Below are 20,885 nucleotides of genomic sequence, written 5' to 3'. Positions count from 1 at the left end.
GCTGGGCTGTCGAGTGGGCTCTCCCACTACCTTGTTTTGTTTTTGTGTTTTAAGTGCATCTCATCAGAACAAGAAGGCACCTTTCCCACAAGAGCTATAACATAGCCTCTGCGGACGCAGCCCTCGGCAGCAGGGAGGACCCCACATTCAGAGGACTGGACGCAGTTCACACAGGCAAGTGACTGTAATCCTCAAAGCCTTGCTCCCGAGGCTTCCCCTCATCTTGCAACCTTCCCCTGATGAAACGACCGTGAGAATTCGTTGCCTTCCTTTTCCCGTTCTCAGCCCCAGAGTGAACCTCGCTACCGTGTTACCGTCCGCTGCCTAAACCTCTGTTTGGTTTTCTGGTTTACAGGTAGCTCGGGTGGTTGGTACCTGCTCGGCGTGATTTCCACCCAGCCCCATTCCTCACCCCCAAGCCCACTTGTGGCCTGCCCAGGGCTCTGGGGCTGCAGGCGTGCCTGGGCCTTGGCTGGCAGCATGTGGCCCGGGGGTGCCTGGTGCCGCTCGGGACTGCTGTTTAGTGTGTCAGGAAGTGGACCAGGCGTCCCTGGTGGCTCGGGGTCAGCATCTGCCTGCAAGTGCAGGGGATCTGGGGTCAGTCCTTGCGTCAGGAAGATCCCCTGGAGAAGGGAGTGGCAACCCTCTCTAGTGTTCTTGCCTGGAGAATTCCATGGACAGAGGAGCCTGGCTTGTAGCATTGTGCAGGAGGCAGTGACCAAAACCATCCGAAAGGAAAAAAAATGCAAGAAGGTAAAGTGGTGTTCTGAGGAGGAGTCAGACACGACTGAGCAACTGAACTGAAGTGAGGAGGCTTTACAAATAATTGAGAAAAGAGAAGCAAAAAGCAAGGGAGAAGGGGAAAGATATAGCCAACTGAATGCAGAGTTCTAGAGAATAGCAAGGAGAGATAAGAAAGCCTTCTTAAGTGAACAGTGCAAAGAAATAGAGGAAAACAAGAGAATGGGAAAGAGTGCAGATCCCTTCAAGAAAATTGGAGGTATCAAGGAAACTTAATGCAAAGACGGGTATAATAAAGGACAGAAACAGTAAGGACCCAACAGAAACAGAGGTTACGAAGAGGCGGCAAGAATACATGAAGAGTTATGCAGAAAAGGTCTTAGTGACCCGGGTAGCACGACGGTGTGGACACGCAGCTAGAGCGGACATCCTGGATGGTGAAGTCAGTGGGCCTTAGGAGCATCGCGGCAAACACAGCAGGTGCAGGTGATGGAATTCCAGCTGAGCGATTTCAAGTCCTAAAAGATGATGCTGTGAAAGTGCTGCACTCAATATGCCAGCAAATTTGGAAAACTCAGCAGTGGCCACAGGACTGGAAAAGGTCAGTTTTCATCCCAGTCCCAAAGAAGGAAGGTGCCAAAGGATGTTCAAACTACCGCACAATTGCACTCATTTCACGTGTTAGTAAGGTTATGTTCAAAATCCTTCAAGCTAGGTTTCAACAGTTTGTGGACCAAGAGCTTCCATATGAACAGGCTGGGTTTAGAAAAGGCAGAAGAATCAGAGACCAAATTGCCAATATCCACTGGTTCATTGAGAAAGCAAGGGAATTCCAGGAAAACATCTGCTTCACTGACTGCGCTAAAGCCTTTGACTGCAGATCACGACAAACTGTGGAAAATTCTTAAAGATGGGAATACTAGACCACCTTACCTGTCTACTGAGAAACCTGTATGCAGGATAAGAAGCAACAGTTAGAACCGGACATGGAAGAACGGACTGGTTCAAAATTGGGAGAGGAGTACGTCAAAGCTGCGTACTGGCACCCTGTTTATTTAACTTCTATGCAGAGGACATCATGCAGAATGCCAGGCTGGATGACTCACAAGCGGGAATCAAGATTGCTAGGAGAAAGGGCAACAACCTCAGATATGCAGATGACACCACTCTAATGGCAGCAAGTGAAGAGGAACCGAAGAGCCTGTTGATGCGGATGAAGGAAGAGAGTGAAAAAGCTGGCTTAAAACTCAGCGTTCAAAAGACGAAGATGATGGCATCTGGTCCTAAATTCATGGCAAATAGATGGGGAAAAAGGAGAAGCAGTGACAGATTTTATTTTCTTGAGCTCCAAAATCACTGTGCACGGTGACTTCAGCCATGAAATTAAAAGACACTTGCTCCTTGGAAGGAAAGTTATTGACAAACCGAGACAGCCGTATAGTCAAAGCTATAGTTTTACCAGTAGTCACGTGTGGATGTGAGAGTTGGACCGTAAAGAAGGCTGAGAGCTGAAAAATTGATGCTTTCAAACTGTGGTGCTAGAGAAGACTCTTGAAAGCCCCTTGGACTGCAAGGAGATCAAACCAATCAATCCAGAAGAAATCAACTCTGAATATTAATTAGAAGGACTGAGGTTTCAGCTCCAGTATTTTGGCCACCTGGTGCAAGGAGCCAGTTCATTGGAAAAGATCCTGATTTGGGGAAAGCTTGAGGGCAGGAGGAGAAGGGGGCAACAGAGGATGAGATGGTTGGGTGCCATCACTAACTCAGTTAACATGAGTTTGAGCAAGCTCCGGGAGATTGGTAAAAGACAGGGAGGCCCGGTGTGCTGCAGTCCATGGGGTCGCCAAGAGTCGGACACGACTTAGCAACTAAACAACAACCTATATCAGGTGAATGTTTGTGCTCTTAGATGTTATACGTTTTTTTCCCCTTCATTTCATTCTCTTGTTTCCAGAAAAACACACTTGCAAATCGAAGAACAGTGTTTCTAAGCTTTTTCACTGACCATGCGATAGACACTGTCACAGAACCGAAACGCGTCTGAAGTGGAACGTATCCGGGCCCTGCCTGTGCAGGCCGGTGGTAGCCTTGAAAGGGCTCAGGGAGCGCCCTGCCGTCTCTGTGGCTGCACTGGAGCAGGGCCCATCTCGCTTTCTCTCCAGCTCAGGCCTCAGGTCTCCCAGCTTCTCAAGATGCCTCCAGACCTGTGGGGACAGTGAACCGTATCCAGAAACCACGATTAAGAAAGATATGCTGGGGGTGGGGTGGGGTAAGAATCTGCCTACGCACACAGGGGACACAGGTTCGATCCCTGGTCCAGGAAGATCACACCTGCCTTGGAGCAGGTAAGCCTGTTCACCACCACTAGCTCAGCATAGCCCTGGAGCCTGTGCTCTGCAACCAGAGAAGCTGCTGCAGTGAGAGACCTGGGCACCGCAGCTGGAGAGGAGCCCTCGCTTGGCTCAGCTTAGAGAAAGCCCAGGCGCGACAGTGAAGATCCAGCACAACCAGATGAGCAGATTAATAAAAAGAAGGATGTGCTAGATGTGAAGCAAAACGGCTTGTCTTTGACTTCAAAATCGTATGCCAGCAAGGCTGCAAGTCAGATGAGGGGTGAACGGTATGGCAGAGAGGACACAGCTTTGGACCTGGGCCCACAGTGACCCCCATCCTGACCCGGGACCTTGAGTGCTTGCTTCAGTTTCGTAACCCATCAGACGAGGAGGTTTGGCTGAACTCAGTGCTTGTTGATGGCTGTGAAGGCCGGATCTGCACAACTTAGGGGCCCAAACGTTTGCTGAATGAATGAATGGGGAGAAGAATTCTTAGCCCAGGGGACTTACTGCATGAGGCAGTGGGTGGGGTGACGGGCAGGCCCCCCACCCCTCCCTTGCCTGTGCCCCTTCAGCCCCTCTCAGATTTAGTCCTGGGATCTACCACTTGATAGCTCACATGGTAAAGAATCCGCCTGCAATGCAGGCGACTCCGGTTCGATTCCTGGGTTGGGAAGATTCCCCTGGAGAAGGGCTAGGCTACCCACTCCAATATTCTTGGGCTTCCCTGGTGGCTCAGCTGGTAAAGAATCCGCCCGCAATGCAGGAGACCTGGGTTCGATCCCTGGGTTGGGAAGATCCCCTGGAGAAGGGAAAGGCTACCCACTCCAGTATTCTGGCCTGGAGAATCCCATGGACTGTGTAGTCCGTGGGGTTGCAAAGAGTCGGGCACAACTGAGCGACTCTTCCTTTCACTTTCTACCACTTGGAGAAATGTTTGAACAACCCTGGGTTAGGTGACCCCTCTCTGAACGTGAAGATGGTGTGCTTCCAGGGCTTCCCCTGTCACTTCCCTGGACACCTTTTACCAGGATAGAAGTTGCAGGAGAATAAACGCAGTTGAAGTCACACGTAGGGTGAGCTGTGCCGCAGACATGTTGTTTCCTGGCGCAGCTGAAATAGGGTCCCACTGCCCCGGCGGCTGTGAACCACAGATGTTTGTGCTCGGTCCTGGAGTCAGCAGTCCCCTGTTGTCGGCAGGATTGGCTCCTGGAGACTCTGCAGGACGACCCTCTTCGTGCCCCTCTCCTAACCTCTGGGACTGCATTTCTCGGTCTGCAGGCACACCAGTCTGGTCTCTGCCTCTATCTTCGTGTGACGCCCTTGAGTGTGTCTGCCCAGATTTCCTCTTCCTTCTGAGGGCATCAGTAGCTGACACAGGGTCTAAACAGGTAGATCGAATAATGAATAGTGGTTGGTGGGAGAATGAAGAGGAGTTACTAACGGAAAGTGATTACGTTGCCTAGAACTTTGGTTAGCGCACTCGAGTTCTTAAACATAAAACAGCGTTTCCATAGAGCGGAATCGTGGATTCTGCCTCTTCTGCAGAGCGAACGATGTGCAAGCACAATCGTTCCGTGCATGTGCTGAAGTCACGCTCTCTGAGCTTTTAAACCACTGGGCAGCACGCCACCACTGCCTTCCCAGTGAAGCCGCCTGTGCCCCCCACGGTGTCCTGCACGAAGTAGACTCACCCCAAGTGGCGGCTGTTTCTGATGTTTCAGCTGAGGGACCTGTGACTCCGATGGGGCCTTTGATTCCTTTGTGAGTCCTTTGGTGGGCGGGTGCTCTGGAAAGCAGGAGCAGACAGTTCAGCATGCAGAGTGGGGATTCGGACCTGCCCAAGGGGGCCGCACCTGCACGCGGGAGGGAGCCCGTTGGGCTGCCGGGCAGGCCCCAGCCCAGCCTTGCTCCCCTCCCGCCACGGGGAGCCGTGTATGCGCGCCAGTCAGTCACCGCTTGTAGGGCAGTCCTGGGGAGGGGCACAGTGCGGCCAGTGGGGTGGCATTTTTCTTAGAGTGTTTTTTGAGTGACTTGGTTTACTGGTTGACCTTCTGGAGAAATGCAGGATAGGGCTGTTCCCCTTTGTCTCTGACTCCACTCAACTCCGCCCCCCCACCGTCTGTGTGACATGTACATATGTGTGTAGGGGGGTGACACCCCCTGTGTATGTAATGTGTACATATGTATGTGCAAGGGTGATACTCCCACTGTATATGTAACATGTACACATGTGAGAGGGGCTACACCCCCACATGTATGTAACATGTACATGTGTGGGGTGACACCCCCACTGTGTATGTAATATGTACGTGTAGGGAGGGACACCCCACCATGTATGCAACATGTACGTGTGTGGGAGTGACTCCCCTCACTGTGTGTGTAACATGTACATGTGTGTGGGGGGAGACAACCTGCATGTGTGTAACATGTACGTGTGTGGGAGTGACTCCCCTCACTGTGTGTGTCACATGTACATGTATGTGTGGGGAGACAACCCCCATGTGTGTAACATGTACATGTGTGGGGTGACACCCCCACTGTGTATGTAATATGTACGTGTGGGGAGGGACACCCCACCATGTATGCAACATGTACGTGTGTGGGAGTGACTCCCCTCACTGTGTGTGTAACATGTACATGTGTGTGGGGGGAGACAACCCCCATGTGTGTAACATGTACATGTGTGGGAGTGACTCCCCTCACCGTGTGTGTAATATGTACATGTATGTGTGGGGAGACAACCCGCATGTGTGTAACATGTATGTGTGTGGGAGTGACTCCCCTCACCGTGTGTGTAATGTGCATGTGTGAGGGGGGGTTGGGTGGTGAACAGAGTGATGGTTCACATTAAGCTTTTCTTTCCCAGATTAAACACACTGACTTCCTGAAACTTACATTATTTCACGTGTTATCTATGCTGACCCACTGTTTTCTTGGTGTGGTCTAGACTTCCTTGATTTTCTGCGTGTTTTCAGATATTTATCAGTCGCATGGAGATCCTTGGAGCAACAGCTTCTCAAAAATTTGAAACCCTGTATGCTTCTGCTGCTGCTAAGTCGCTTCAGTCATGTCCGACTCTGTGCGACCCCAGAGACGGCAGCCCACCAGACTCCCCCATGCCTGGGATTCTCTAGGCAAGAACACTGGAGTGGGTTGCTATTTCCTTCTCCAATACATGAAAGTGAAAAGTGAAAGTGAAGTTGCTCAGTCGTGTCCGACTCTTAGCGACCCCGTGGACTGCAGCCCACCAGGCTCCTCCGTCCATGGGATTTTCCAGGCAAGAGTACTGGAGTGGGGTGCCATTGCTTTCTCCAGAAACCCTGTATAATGTGGATTAAACTCTCATCTCATTTAATCCTGCCTCTCTCTTTCCCCTGCTGGTTCAGCCGCTTTGATGATCATTGGGTCTCTTATAGAACCTGTGGTCCACTTGTGCTGTGTTCATGCAGGACGGGATCCCTGGAAAGCCAGACTTAGATGCAGACCAGCGCCTGAGGTCACCCACTTTGGGGCCAGAGGACCCTCTTGGGTGGTTGTGAGTCCTTACAGGATGGTCTGCATCGGTGAGGAGCTTGACTGACTCTGGCATCAGCTCAGCCTGCTTTCAAATCCCAGCTCTTCCTCTTTTTTTCTGGGGAAATTCATCTTCTCAGTTTCAGTTTCTTCATCTGTAAAAAGGGGACGCTTAGGTGGTAAGGCTTAAGTAAGCATAAGCTGCTTCTGCTGTTGCTAGAAGAAAACCATAGCTTCTGCTATAAGGAAGAAAGGATCTTTGCTCACTCATTCTGGATACAGGTGACTGAGCTGTATCTATGATCTTAGATGTCAAGTAGCAGGAAATGTGCTTAACCAATAAAGAATGTTTGTGGAAAACCTAGACAGACATCCTTCTTAGTGAGGAAGTGTGGAAACGTTTCCTGAATAATCACGTACATGACACAGGACGCCCCGCTGGGGCTGCTGCCCTTCCCCGAGCTCCGCAGCCCAGACCATGCGTCAGTGGGGGCGGGATGCGGGGAACAGAGCCGCCGGCCTGCGCAGATGACGGCCGTGGAGAGGACCTAGGAGCATCTGGAACCTGGTATCTGGGAATAAAGCTAACAGCCATGGTCCATGTAAAAAACTTAACGATTTGAACACATCCATGAAATCTTAAGGTTTTGACCTGTATTGGGGCTCTTTATATAAATCATTTCACTCTGTCTTTTGAGGGAAGGAGTTACTTGGTTTTGTTTTTTACATTTAAAAAGAAAATTTTTTTTGGCTACCCCTTGTGGCTTGTGGGATCTTAGTTCCCCAACCAAGGATCCAACCCACGCCCCCTGCATTGGAAGCATGAGTCTTAACCTCTGGGCCACCAAGGAAATCCCAGAGAGTTTTAATTAGTATCAAATTCCAATCCAAAATGTATCACCTTTGTTGAGTACCACACTTTGCTGAGTACAGTATTTTAAATACATATTTTTAGGAATGTTGTACTGTTAGTCTGTCTTTAAAGTACTTACATTTGGGGGGTTTTGGAAAAGTATATCTGTTTCACTGATCTAAGGAGAATTACATAAGACAAGTAGGAACTTGGGCTCCAAGTATCATCGGGCCTCTCAGGGTGTTTCCCAGGTTCAGGAGTGCCTCGAAGCACACTGAGTCAGTAGCATTTCTGAGGTTTTCCACACATTTGTTGGATCAGGTACTGTACTTCTAGCCCGCGTCTCCACCAGCCCCAGAGTGTACCCTCTGAGAATCATCCTTTTTCCTCCAGTGTGGATCCACTGGCCAGCTGGATCACTCTTGGCTGTGGTTCAGCCCTTAACATCGTGTGTTAACATCAGGTGCCTGCCTTGATCCCCTGAAAAATAGCTTGGTGGTTGTGTGAAATAGAAGCAGACCCGAGACCATCTCAGTGGCTGTGGGCACCCCCACGGTGTTCAGGTGCCTGCCTGCCTGCTGTGCTTGTCTTCTGCGCCACTAGATAGTCACAGCGCGGAGGATTCGGGCATCAGCTGGTGGCCTCTACGTGTATGTCATCAAAGATAATAAATGAGGACCCAGGCATGCCTGGGGAAAAGGGAGACTCTGGAAGTTTCCAATACCACAAAGGGGTGCTGATTGATTTTACTAAATAGAATAGTACAATTTATGCAGATTATTTATAGAAAAGGAGAAGGATACACCTAATGATCTCATTCCTAAATTAATCTTCAGTTTTCTTTTTAAAAATTTTTTTAAATTGGAAACTTTTGAAAATTATTGTTTTGGCTGCGCTGAGTCCTTGTGGCTGCTTCCTCTGGGTGCAGAGAGTGGGGACTGCCCTGCAGTTGTGTTGCGGAGGCTTCTCATCGCGAGGGCTTCTCCTGTTGCAAAGCACAGGCCCTGGAGCGCTCGGGCTTCAGTAGGTGTGGTGCACAGATAACTGTCCCGCAACACGTGGGAGCATCCCAGACCGGGGATCGAAGCCTTGTCCCCTCCACTGGCAGGTGGATTCCTAACCACTGGACCGCCAGGGAAGTCGCAGGTTAACTTTTCAGCCCTCTGGAAACTGAGGCTGTAAGGACCTTAGGTGATCTGTGTCTTGCTTACAATGTGGGCCTTAGAGAAAGTGTTAATTCTTTGTGGTTAGAAGATTATGTTTACCAAAGCACATTCTGAGGAACACAGAACCAGTCGGTCTTCAGCAAGCGTGGAGATGAAGCTTTGTCTCCTTCCTGGAGGCGCCACAGGCCTATTACTCCCATAGTAAAAGTTTCAAGGTGTCCTAAAATTAAAAAAGAAAACACTGCTTTTATTTCAGCCCTGGTATTTTCCTAACTCATGCAGAAAGGAAGTAGTTCTATAACAGAAGTGATACATTTTTATGCCACCTAGCAGGCTCTCTCTTAAACCTTGACACTGTTCATTTAAATACCTTCCTAGGGGCTATACTATGGTGTCTCAAGAGTCGCATCTAAACCTTGGTTTAACCTTTGAAGCATGTGATCAGTGGGCGCAGAATGGAAGTGTGTATAGCAGCCCTGTTCTGAGTTCTCAAATCTATATCACTTTGCAAAATCAAATAGACAGTTTTATTTTGATTCTTTAAAATTTCTGACTAGTAAGATACGAGTCAGATAATCTGTATAAAATTTTTATACTGAATTAGGTATCTCTCGTTGACAGACCTAAAACATTACCAAATATTGTTTATTACCTAGGTTCATTTTAGAGAACTGTAATATGTATTAGTACTACTGTTCATGGGGTTCTCGAGGCAAGAATCCTGGAGTGATTTGCTGTTTCCTCCTCCGGTGGGCCACATTTTGTCAGAACTCTTCACTGTGACCTGTCCATCTTGGGTGGCCCTGCACGGCGTATTTCATAGCTTCGTTCAGTTAACACAAGCCCTTCTTCCATAGCAAGTCTGTGATCCATGACAGGGGAGCCTGGCATCTGCATTCCACGGGGTCACACAGAGTTGGACGTGACTTAGTGACGGAACAACAACAATACATATTGAGTAATACAGTGGCTTTTAATAGTAACTACCAAAAAATTGGCTCACTTGTCTTACTCTTAGTGAGTTGTAGGATTTCCGGCCATTTTTCTCCCACTCATTGAAACTCAAGATAGATGACTTTGTAGTTTTGAGATGAGTAGTTGAAAGCTGTAAAATTTCTGTACATAGACATTTTGACAAGCAGCAAGTATTTGAAAATTTACTGTAATACACAGTGATCTGCTCTTTTACTTGATAGAATGTTTCATCCTTGACAGAGTAGTTTTCATTATGTTGGAGCTTTTTGCATTTTTAAAAATTCCAAAAATCTGCCTTTTTTTTTTGTTTGTTTTGTTTCCAAATAAACTTGCTTTTGAAACTTCACCGGGGTCCAGTGGTTAGGAATCTGCACCCCACTGCAGGGGCACAGTTGCCATCCCTGGTCAGGGAAGATCCCTGTGAAAACAAAACTAATAAAATCACTTTAGGTTTGTGAAAATATGCATTTCTTAGAGTAAGATCAATTTAACTTGCTCCTAACTGAAGTTTTTAGGTTCCTAAAATTTAGTTTGTCTCTTTTCCAACATTTTTTCTAAAAGCTGTCTAGAATTTCATAGTAGTGAACTTTGTTTGAATTTTTGGGTTTTCTTTGATAGCTGCTTTGTAATCTTTGAGACTACTTCTTCACTTCATATATATTTCCATCTCCCTTCCCTGGTGGCTCAGACGGTAAAGCGTCTGCCCGAAATGTGGGAGACCCAGGTTCAATCCCTGCGGTGGGAAGATCTCCTGGAGAAGGAAATGGCACCCCACTCCAGTACTCTTGCCTGGAAAATCCCATGGACAGAGGATCCTGGTGGGCTACAGTCCATGGGGTTGCAAAGAGTCAGACATGACTGAGCAACTGCACTTTCCTTTTGACCCAGATGGCTTCATATATGTTTTTTAATCCTAGGAACTGTATGACATGAAATTTGCCCCTTTTAGGGGAAAAGGGGGCATTTTTCTAAATCTCTATAAAGACTTTTTTAAAGGCATAAAAACTACCATTTTACAGCCCTGCTAAAGAATTCTGATGTCTAAGCTAAATACCTCATTGGTTACTGTACTGTGACAACCTGCAAATAAATTATAATCCTTGAAAAAGCAGTTCAACTTTTCAGACCGGAAGTATTAAGTGGTGAGTAGTGAATCAGCAAGTAACTGCCAGTCAGGTCAACACTTAGAAACAAAGCAGGGTTACTTGACGTAAGCAGTTCATCTCCTTCATATTTAGCCCAGGTAAAGCTATCAGAACATAAAGGCTGGTCTGGACTTTGGTTTCTATAAGCATTTGACAACAGCACGGTCAGTAGAGAAGAATCCCCCCAAGTTGGACAGTTCTTGCCTTTTATTCATTCCCATGTCACACTTGATCTGCGCCTCATCTGTTTGCTTTAATGGGAGTCTGTTCGGTGCTTCTGGTTCTTACGCAGAGCAGAGCGCTTTCACCTGTACCTTACCTTCATGTAGTCGGTTCTTCCTCTTAAACAGACACTAACCAGGGTCTGCTACGAGCAGCAGTCTATTCAGGCATTTGCTAGTTACTTTTGCTATCAGGTGGTAGTCTTATTTTACCCCACTCCAGTACTCTTGCCTGGAAAATCCCATGGATGGAGGAGCCTGGTGGGCTGCAGTCCATGGGGTCGCTAAGAGTCGGACACGACTGAGGAACTTCACTTTCACTTTCCACTTCCATGCATTGGAGAAGGAAATGGCAACCCACTCCAGTGTTCTTGCCTGGAGAATCCCAGGGACGGGGGAGCCTGGTGGGCTGCCATCTACGGGGTCGCACAGGGTCGGACACGACTGAAGCGACTTAGCAGCAGCAGTAGTAGTCTTATTTACATTCATGAAAAAATTCATTTTGTTTGTCCCTGAAGAATCTACACTGATCATTTCTGGTTACCTGGCTAGTAAAAGTGGAATTTCTTAATCTATTATGCAGTTCTTCCTGTTTGCACAGAAGGAACTCATGTCCTGCACTAGATTTGTTGATTGCATTATTTTATAATGGAACCTTATTTCCTAGGTCTGGACACACTTCTAGATGGGAAAGAGACTGTAGATCTGATTGTCCATTTCTGTGTAGTTTTCCAGTTACATGGCTGAATAGGTGTACATGACCAGCTTTTAGCCCCTGATCCTGTCCTCAGTGACAGAGCTGTGGGGTAGAATCCATAGATTCTCTGTGGGTTTTCCCTTCTAGCCATACATTGGCTCTGGAGCCAGGCTACCTACTAAAGAGAATAAGCTGTACCTTGTGTTCCAAATCTGTGCACTGAGATCTGAAAATAATTGGCAAGGATTAGATGTATATGCCTAACTCACGCATTATATGAGTGCCCTCTCTGGTTTCCTGGCAAAAGTTATTTAGGAATTTTGTGAAAGTGGTAGAATATGAAGAGTCAGTGTTTCAGACGTCTATCTCTTTATTCTCGTTTCTGTGTTCTTTTTTCTATTTTATACCCTTTACCCTTCCCCTTCAAAGGCTTTTCAATCCTTTGGACACCCAAATTGAAAAATTATGAAAAATTATGAAAAGATAGTCTCAGGTAATATAGGCCCCTTTGATGAATACTGAGCACTTTTTAACAATTTTTTGATGAAACTGGTAGTGAAAAGGACCAGTTAAAAATAGAGTGAAGGCATGAATTACCCCATACTAGGCCACAGGGAGGGCAGTGGGCTCGGTGGGGAGAAGTCTGCACCATGCCTGAGACGCGGTGAGCCCCTGGGAGGCGTGTGTGCTTGGGGCTTCCCAGGTGCCCCCAAACACCCCCTCCCATGCCAGTGTATGAATACTGTTTTCTCTCCCAGACTCTCTCCCTCAGAATTCATTCCCCCAGTTAGATTGGGGAGTATTTGGCCAGACAGTTTTGATCACCTGCCAAAGGGCTCAGCACTCTGCTGTACAGCACCTGGACCATGTCAGGCTAGGCCCTGAAGACCAACCTCATTTGGAGGGAACCCCCGCACAGGAGGCGCTTGCAGAAGCATGTGAATGGGGGGTCCCTGAAGGACGAGGCTGCTGAGGACAGTGAGAGGCCTCAGTGTCGCCAGAGAGCACAGATCACCCTGTGCGGAGAAGGCTGCTTAGGGGCCCAGGGCGGGACTCCACCGCATTACCGCCTAGCTGCTCTTATCTTTGCAGCGTTCATGCCTGCCAGAAACCTTCCTGAGTGTTAAAATGAGTCTCTTGTATGGATTCTTTTTGCAATGTTTTAATTCATCCTTGGCTTTGAATATTCCATGTGAATATTTACCAGATGGCTGGGGTCAATGTTTGGAGAAGGCAATGGCACCCCACTCCAGTACTCTTGCCTGGAAAATCCCATGGATGGAGGAGCCTGGAAGGCTGCTGTCCATGGGGTCGCTGAGGGTTGGACACAACTGAGCGACTTCACTTTCACTTTTCACTTTCGTGCATTGGAGAAGCAAATGGCAACCCACTCCAGTGTTCTTGCCTGGAGAATCCCAGGGACAGGGGAGCCTGGTGGGCTGCCGTCTATGGGGTCGCACAGAGTCAGACACAACTGAAGTGACTTAGCAGCAGCAGCAGCTGGGGTCAACGTTAGACTTACCATGTCAGACTGTAGAGTTGTTTCTTGTCGAGCCCCCTATTTGTTGCCCCTTGAAGTAACAGTGAGGACTGGGGCTGTTGATGCCTGTTGCTGCCCGCCCTTCTCCTCCCTGGCACCCCCACCCACCTACCCACACCCCTTGTGTAAATGAAGTGAGCCCCTGAAACTTGGGTTGGTTGATGAGGTGGGAGTGACTCGCTCCAGGAGAAGCTTTCAGAGCTCGGGTACACACTTGGGTTCAGATAGTCTGTTTTTTCTCTCACTTCTGGACTGGCGGGGTTCAGGGCTGGCGGCCAGGGTCGTCCTGTGTCCCAGAGTGGTTCTGCTCAGTGATCGTGCCAGGCACCCATGCCCGTCCAGGACGGACACGTAGCATGAGCAGGATACTGGCATTGGTGTTCGTCTCCAGCCATTGGGAGTGGTTTCTGCAGCACACCCGCTCCTGGACTAAATAACCTTCCTCCCAGATGTTGCCCTTGGCCCCCCGTCCTGTGTATCCTCAGCTTTCTTTTGTCTTTTATTTTTGCTCTGTTCAGTTCAGTCGCTCAGTCTGTTTGCGACCCCAGGGACTGCATCCCGGAGCCTGCTGAAACGCATGTCCGTCACGTCACTGATGCCATCCAACCATCTCATCCTCTGTCGTCCCCTTCTCCTCCTGCCTTCAATTGTTCCCAGCATCAGGGTCTTTCCCAGTGAGTAGGTTCTTCACATCAGGTGGCCAGAGTATTGGAGTTGCAGTTTCAGCATCAGTCCTTCCAATGAATATTCAGGACTGATTTCCTTTAGTATGGACTGGTTGGATCTCCTTGCAGTCCAAGGGACTCTCAAGAGTCTTCTTCAGCACCACAGTTCACTGCATCTCTTACCATTCTCTCCAGTCTGGCTTTGTTGTTCCATAATCATAACTGTGTGCGTATGTTCTGCTGTAATGGAGTCTAACTTGTTGAGATGTTTGAGGCCTCTCAGACCTAAGGGTGACGCTTTGCCAGGTCCCTCACACAGCTCCTCTGGGACGCAGGTAGGCACCCCACCTTCTGGTACAAGGAGGAGTGTCAGTGCAGTTTGCAGGCACGTGAGGGGCGTGGGAACTCTAGAAAAAAGAGCTGACGGTTCTCATTTAGCCCAACACAGTCATCTGCTGGAGAGCGTCAGAGCCAACCTCGTCAAGTAGAACTTCTGTGATGAGAGAAATGTCCTGTGTTCCGTATTCACAGGGTCACCACTAGCCACATGTGGCTGTAAGAGCACTTGAAATGTGGCTGAGGAACTGATTTTTTTAATTTAAATAGCCAGTGTGACTAGGGGCCACTATTAGACAACGTAGTAAGGCTCTGGAGCAACACTGGGGTGACATAATGTTAGGTGAAAAATGCAGAATATGAAAGTACATATTCATATTTAATAAGTAGAAGTGATGAAAGCTTTTAAGTTCTGTGTGAAAATAGTCACACAAACACTGACAATCATACCAGTATACTAACAGTGAACTACACTAGAGTGGAGAAATTGTGTATGTCTGCCCTTCCGCTTCCATATTTTAAAAAAATCCTTTAAAAAACCTGTACAGTAAGAATTACAGTGTATTATAAACTTGCACATAAAGAAAAGGGCTCCGAGACCCTAAAAGAATGCTTCAGCAAGTGAATATTTGCTTGAGCAGAGCTTCGCAAGATTTACACCTGGCCCAAAGAAGCCATGTTTACGACTGGTCATGGTCCAGTGCTCTCTGCGATTGGCTGTGCTGTGACACAGCTAAGTTGAGAAGACAGCCCACAAGTAACATGTATGTTCCGTGTCAGAAAGAGTGTGCTTTTTGAAATAATTTTTATGAGTCTTTGAGCAAACCTAAAAATATGTATGTCACCAAAAAAGAAGTGGGGGGGAGCACCTTAGTATGTTTTAGTTTCTGCCGCGTGTCTTTTCCACTTGGAGCACTAAGGAAGCTGAGCTGCAGAGAGTGTCTCCTGTAGATTTGAGAACACTGATGGGAGCTGCCGTTTGAATTCTTTTCATCACTGTTTGTGGTGCTGCAAAGAGTGTAAGAGGAGGGCACTGTGTTTCTTACAACATTGTTACACAGGGGAGGAAAATTTGAAAGGTCAGTGGACTTCTTCAGAACCCCCCATCAGCACCCCCAGCCCTGCAGGAAAAAACCGAAACTGCTTCATCATTAAATTACTCATTTGAAGATTGTGGCATTACCATGTTTTGTCTGGCAGTTTGCTGAAAAAATTCTTACGTAATGACTTAGGTACTTAGACGTGTTTTCTTTTCTTCTAGATAGAGAAATCATTTGGGACTAATTGTATCACTCTGAAAACGTGGACCAGATAATTAAAGAATTAAATGCTTTCATGTTTAGGATTCAGTTTGTGGTTCTGGTTCCCTGTCTGATCGTAATGTGTCACAGGCCCCAGGGCCCTGACTGCTGGAGACGGAGAGTGACGTGGGGTTTCTTGTGTGGGGGGCGGCGGCGACGTGGGAGTGAGCAAGGCTTGACGGACGCTACCCCCCCTGCCCCCCACTCCACCAGGCTCACAGTAATAACTTGGCCTGGAGGCTCTCTTCAACCCCCAAGTGTTCGCGGGGTGATGTTCATTCACTCCCAAGACTATTTTTAATTCTAGAGCCCTTGAAACACGTGGAAATGGTACAGTGGGCCGCACAAGGAAAGTGCTGTGTGCTGAGCGCCCGCGTCTGTATTACTGGGGACAGTGTGGCCTAACAGTGCATCTGCCATGGTCCAGACCACGGGAACCGGGCCGAGGGGTCCTCGGTGCTCCTGCGGATGCGCGCGGTCCAGAACACGGGAAATGGATCCAAGGGGCCCATGGCGGTTCTGCGGATGCGCACAGGCCGGAGCACGGGAAACGCGGCCGAGGGGTCCATGGCGCTTCTGCGTCCATCCTCTGCACTCCACGACTTGAGCTCTTCACAGTCCCATTGGAACTTGTGCTAGAGACAAGACTGTTCCTCACAAAAGCAAAGACTCTGCTATGACTAGAACTAGGTTATTGTAAACGAAGGTGATTCCATAGTTTTTTTTTTTTAAGGATAGTGAGGTAATTGAGTATTTTTTGTACTAAAAGCTTAACGTATTTTACATAATTACTGTTCTTCAGATAATCTTATTAGTGAAGAATCCTGTAAGAGTAAGCAGACAGTTGACAAGGGGAGTTTACAATAATACCCCCTTCCACGGGTGTGACATTTGGTGAAATGCAGAGGCCACAGATACTTGGAGGCGTTTCTCGCTTGCTCATTTGCAGCAGCCTTGTGAGAAGTTGAGGGGTCGGGAGAGCAAGGATTTACTATTCTCTTTTCCAGATAAGTTATGGGCACCAAACCTAGGTCGGTGCGCTTTCCACTCGTCTGTCTTGCCTACATGAATTAAAGAAGGCGCATCCTTCCATGGGCATTTGATTAGCTATATATGTATGTTTTGGTTTCAAACCATTTAAAATTTAAAGTAAAGACAAATTCTAAAATGAGAGTATTATTCTTGGACCTTTAAAATTATCATTTATGCAGCTCACTCTTTAGGATGGTTTGGGTTAATTTTGCATGGGAGAAGGATGCTCAAGATAATTTGAAGGCCCTTTTTTCTCAGTGTAAACCTTTGTAGAAGAAAAAGTTGGAAAAATGGGACAAAACAGCCTGTGAATATATATGGTTGTGCTTTTTCTCTTAGAGAACTTTAACTAAATGCAGTTTACCTTCATGCTAACTAAACTTCATGTTCTGAAATGAGTGTGAAGGCAAATAGACAGAGTTTGGCATTTTGGTGTTTGCCAGCTGTGTTCTTGAACTTGCCAGGTGAATAATAAGTGGGTTTTGCATATGCTTGTTGCTGCTGCTGCTAAGTCACTTCAGTCATGTCCGACTCTGTGTGACCCCAGAGACAGCAGCCCACCAGGCTCCCCCATCCCTGGGATTCTCTAGGCAAGAACACTGGAGTGGGTTGCCATTTCCTTCTCCAATGCATGAAAGTGAAAAGTGAAAGTGAAGTCGCTCAGTCGTGTCCAACTCTTCGCAACCCCGTGGACTGCAGCCTACCAGGCTCCTCCGCCCATGGGATTTTCCAGGCAAGAGTACTGGAGTGGGGTGCCACTGCCTTCTCCAATATGCTTGTTAGATCCCGACATTGTTTTGGCCAAGTGGTTAAGCAGGTAACTCTCAGTTCAGAACTAGAATATAAAGGCTTCCATTGGGTCAAATGTTTGCTCCTTTGCCAAAGGCTTGCAGCTTAGGAGAAGGGAAGCTTAGTTAACAGCCCACTGTTTATCCCTGGGTCACCTGTTAACAGTTCAGGTTCACAGCGAGGAGCTTCAGGAACGTTTAGACCTGTCACTGTGGTACTGGAGTGCTGTCTCAGACCCTTGTTGTTAGGGTCCTCTCCCCGGCACTGCTCCACTGACCACGTAGTCTGATGCCCCTCCTCCCTGACACACTGGCCTTTCCTCTCTTTCCTCCAGTCCTCTGAGTCTGTTCTGTGTGGACAGTAAAAGCAAACTATAACCCCTAATGACTGTAAGGATACGGGCAATTTAAAATTTATATGAAATTGACTATGAACACATTACGGCAAGACTCTCTTAGGGGTAATGATGCAAGGTTTTAACTGGCTTTGATGAGATTATGGGCACTTGGTGTGTTTGGCTTTATTTTGTCTCTCACCTACTTCTTGGGTCCTTTCCCTTGGCTAAATCTCTTAATGACAACAGAGAGAATCCCACAACCATTTTAAAATAAACATAGTACACTAAATAGTTTTTGTTTTGTTTTGTTTTAATCAGTCTTTACAGTGAACCGAGTCTGTTGTGTGAATTTTTAAAGTCTTTATGCATTTAAAAAATGGAGAAAAGCCTTCCACTAAGTTGCTCGCAGTGAAACAGATTTGTAGAAGTTCTCTGGCCAAGACAATTAACATCCCCTTCATTAATGGTGTTTTTCTGATTCCACTGTACTCTGGATCTGACGTATATTGTTGGATTCAGGTTCCTAAACTTTTGTTTAGAATTTTTTGCATCTGTGTTCATGAGCCATCAGTTCAGTTCAGTCGCTCAGTCGTGTCCGACTCTTTGCGACCCCATGAATCGCAGTACGCCAGGCCTCCCTGTCCATCACCAACTCCCGGAGTTCACTCAGACTCACGTCCATCGAGTCAGTGATGCCATCCAACCACCTCATCCTCTGTCGTCCCCTTCTCCTCCTGCCCCCAACCCCTCCCAGCATCAGAGTTTTTTCCAATGAGTCGACTCTTCGAATGAGGTGGCCAAAGTACTGGAGTTTCAGCTTCAGCATCATTCCTTCCAATGAACACCCAGGACTGATCTCCTTTAGAATGGACTGGTTGGGTCTCCTTGCAGTCCAAGGGACTCTCAAGAGTCTTCTCCAACACCACAGTTCAAAAGCATCAATTCTTCGGCGTTCAGCTTTCTTCACAGTCCAACTCTCACATCCATACATGACCACTGGAAAAACCATAGCCTTGACTAGACGAACCTTTATTGGCAAAGTAATGTCTCTGCTTTTGAGTATGCTATCTAGGTTGGTCATAACTTTCCTTCCAAGGAGTAAGCGTCTTTTAATTACATGGCCACAGTCACCATCTGCAGTGATTTTGGATCCCAAAAAAATAAAGTCTCTCACTGTTTCCACTGTTTCCCCATCTATTTCCCTTGAAGTGATGGGACCGGATGCCATGATCTTCGTTTTCTGAATGTTGAGCTTTAAGCCAACTTTTTCACTCTCCTCTTTCACTTCCATCAAGAAGCTTTTTAGTTCCTCTTCACTTTCTGCCACAAGGGTGGTGTCATCTGTATATCTGAGGTTATTGATATTTCTCCAGGCAATCTTGATTCCAGCTTGTGCTTCTTCCAGCCCAGCGTTTCTTATGATGTACTCTGCATAGAAGTTAAATAAACAATATACAGCCTTGACGTACTCCTTTTCCTATTTGGAACCAGTCTGTTGTTCCGTGTCCAGTTCTAACTGTTGCTTCCTGACCTGCATGCAGGTTTCTCAAGAGGCAGGTCGGGTGGTCTGGTATGCCGATAGTTGCATCCTATATTTTTAATCTCAGACATTGTAGTTTTCATCTTTAGATATTTGATTTTTATTATCTTTTTTGAACTTATGGAATATAGTCATAATTGCTGTTTTAAAGTCTTTTTCTCCTCCTTCTAACTTTTGTGTCAATTCTGGATTGGTTTCAGTTCATTTTTCTCCTCATTTCCACTCCCTTTGTGTTCCATTTCTTTGCATGCCTCCTAATTTTTTAATTTTTTTGGCCACACTGTGCAGCTTGTTGGATCTTAGTTCCCTGACCAAGGACTGAACCCAGACCCTCAGCACTGAGAGTGCAGACCCTAACCCCTGGACCGCCAGGGAGTTCCCACATATCTGCTAATTTTGATTAGGTGCCAAATGTGGTAAATTTTATCTTCTTGGGCGGTGGATATTTTTGCATTCCTGTAAATTTCTTGAACTTTGTTTGGGGGCCTTAGTGAAAATAGTTGGAAGCAGTGTGGCCTGTGGGGCCTTGAATTTTAAGATGTACTAGGCAAGTCCAGAGCAGTGTTTACTGTAGGGCTAGTGACTGCCCATTACAGCGTCAAGACCCACTGAGCCCTCTGCCTGATGTGGCCGGAACTGTGAGGTTTTCCAGCCCCGACTGGTGGCAGCAAGCAGTGCCCCCGGCCGTGCTGAGCCCTGGGCCCGTCTCCGCCTGTGCTCTGTGATGACCCTCTCCTGTGTACTGGCCGGGTCTTCGCCTGCGTGCCCCGATCAACACTCTGTGGAAGGTGCAGGAGCAGCCCTTGCCAGTGTCTGCTGATTTCCTCTGGGCAGCTTTCCCCTCCTGGTACATTTTCCCTGTGATCTTCAGCTGCCTTACCTTCTCTCACCTCCTAGAGCCCCTGCTTCAGGTCCCCGCCTCGTCGTGGGGCGCCGTCATTGGATGAGCACTGCCTCGTCTACCTGCTTCAAGTGGTGTCCTGATTGAATGTATTGTTTAATTGGTGATCCTCCTGGCATCCTGAGATCCACACATGTTAAAAGAATTTCGGAAGATGTTTTAATTTTGAGAGTCAGCTGGAAAAGTTTAGCAAGTAAAAACAGAAAATCTTTGCTTTGATTTATCTAGTTTTTATAATTCAGAAAAGACAGTATGGTAAGGAAGATTTTAGAAAGTAGCAGAAGCCATATGACTGTGTTTGCATGGTCAGTCGTGTCCAACTCTTTCTGACCCCATGGACTGAAGCCTGCTAGGCTCCTCTGTCCATGGAATTTTCCAGGGAAGAATACTGGAGTGGGTTATCATTTCCTACTCTAGAGGATCTTCCCTACCCAGAGATCAAACCTGCCTCTCTTGTGTCTCCTGTGTTGGCAGGTGGGTTCTTTACCACTGTGCCACCTGGGAAGCCCAGAATACATTAACCTAGTAATACATTAATCTAGTGATATCGTCCTGGGGTGGATTTAAACCTGTATGTAACATCTAATGTGTAGTTTGAGATGAAATGCAGGAAGCTGAGTCTTAAATTTTTGGTAAGGAGGGTCTGTCTTTCTGGCTTGATGCTCTTACTAGAAATAACTATTGATACATTTTTTAAAAGTCATTTTTGGTAGCCCTCTGATTGTCTGCCAAAATTCCTATAAAAGCTGATCCAATGAGATTTACCTATTACTGTTAGTCTTCATTTTCTAGTG

At 47.2% G+C, this 20,885-nt stretch overlaps 1 protein-coding gene across 16 annotated transcripts in view; it reads left to right on the top strand.

Moving 5' to 3' along the window:
• Window positions 1-20,885, top strand: part of KIAA0232 (KIAA0232 ortholog) — an 82,582-nt gene that overhangs the window by 10,676 nt on the left and 51,021 nt on the right. For 9 of the 16 annotated variants that reach the window (XM_086404695.1, XM_086404692.1, XM_086404694.1 and 6 more), the window contains exon 2: window positions 55-174. The exons of the other annotated variants lie outside the window; for them this stretch is intronic. The gene's annotated coding sequence lies outside the window, so the exon portion shown is untranslated. The remainder of the gene's footprint in view (window positions 1-54; window positions 175-20,885) is intronic. 16 annotated transcript variants of the gene reach the window in all.

Source organism: Bos grunniens, chromosome 6, assembly GCF_055505025.1.
Source record: "Bos grunniens cultivar Pamir isolate PY7600 chromosome 6, Bosgru_T2T1.0, whole genome shotgun sequence".
Lineage (NCBI taxonomy): Eukaryota > Metazoa > Chordata > Mammalia > Artiodactyla > Bovidae > Bos > Bos grunniens.
Note: the sequence above shows the minus strand (reverse complement) of the source record. Positions and strands in the feature narration are given on the sequence as shown.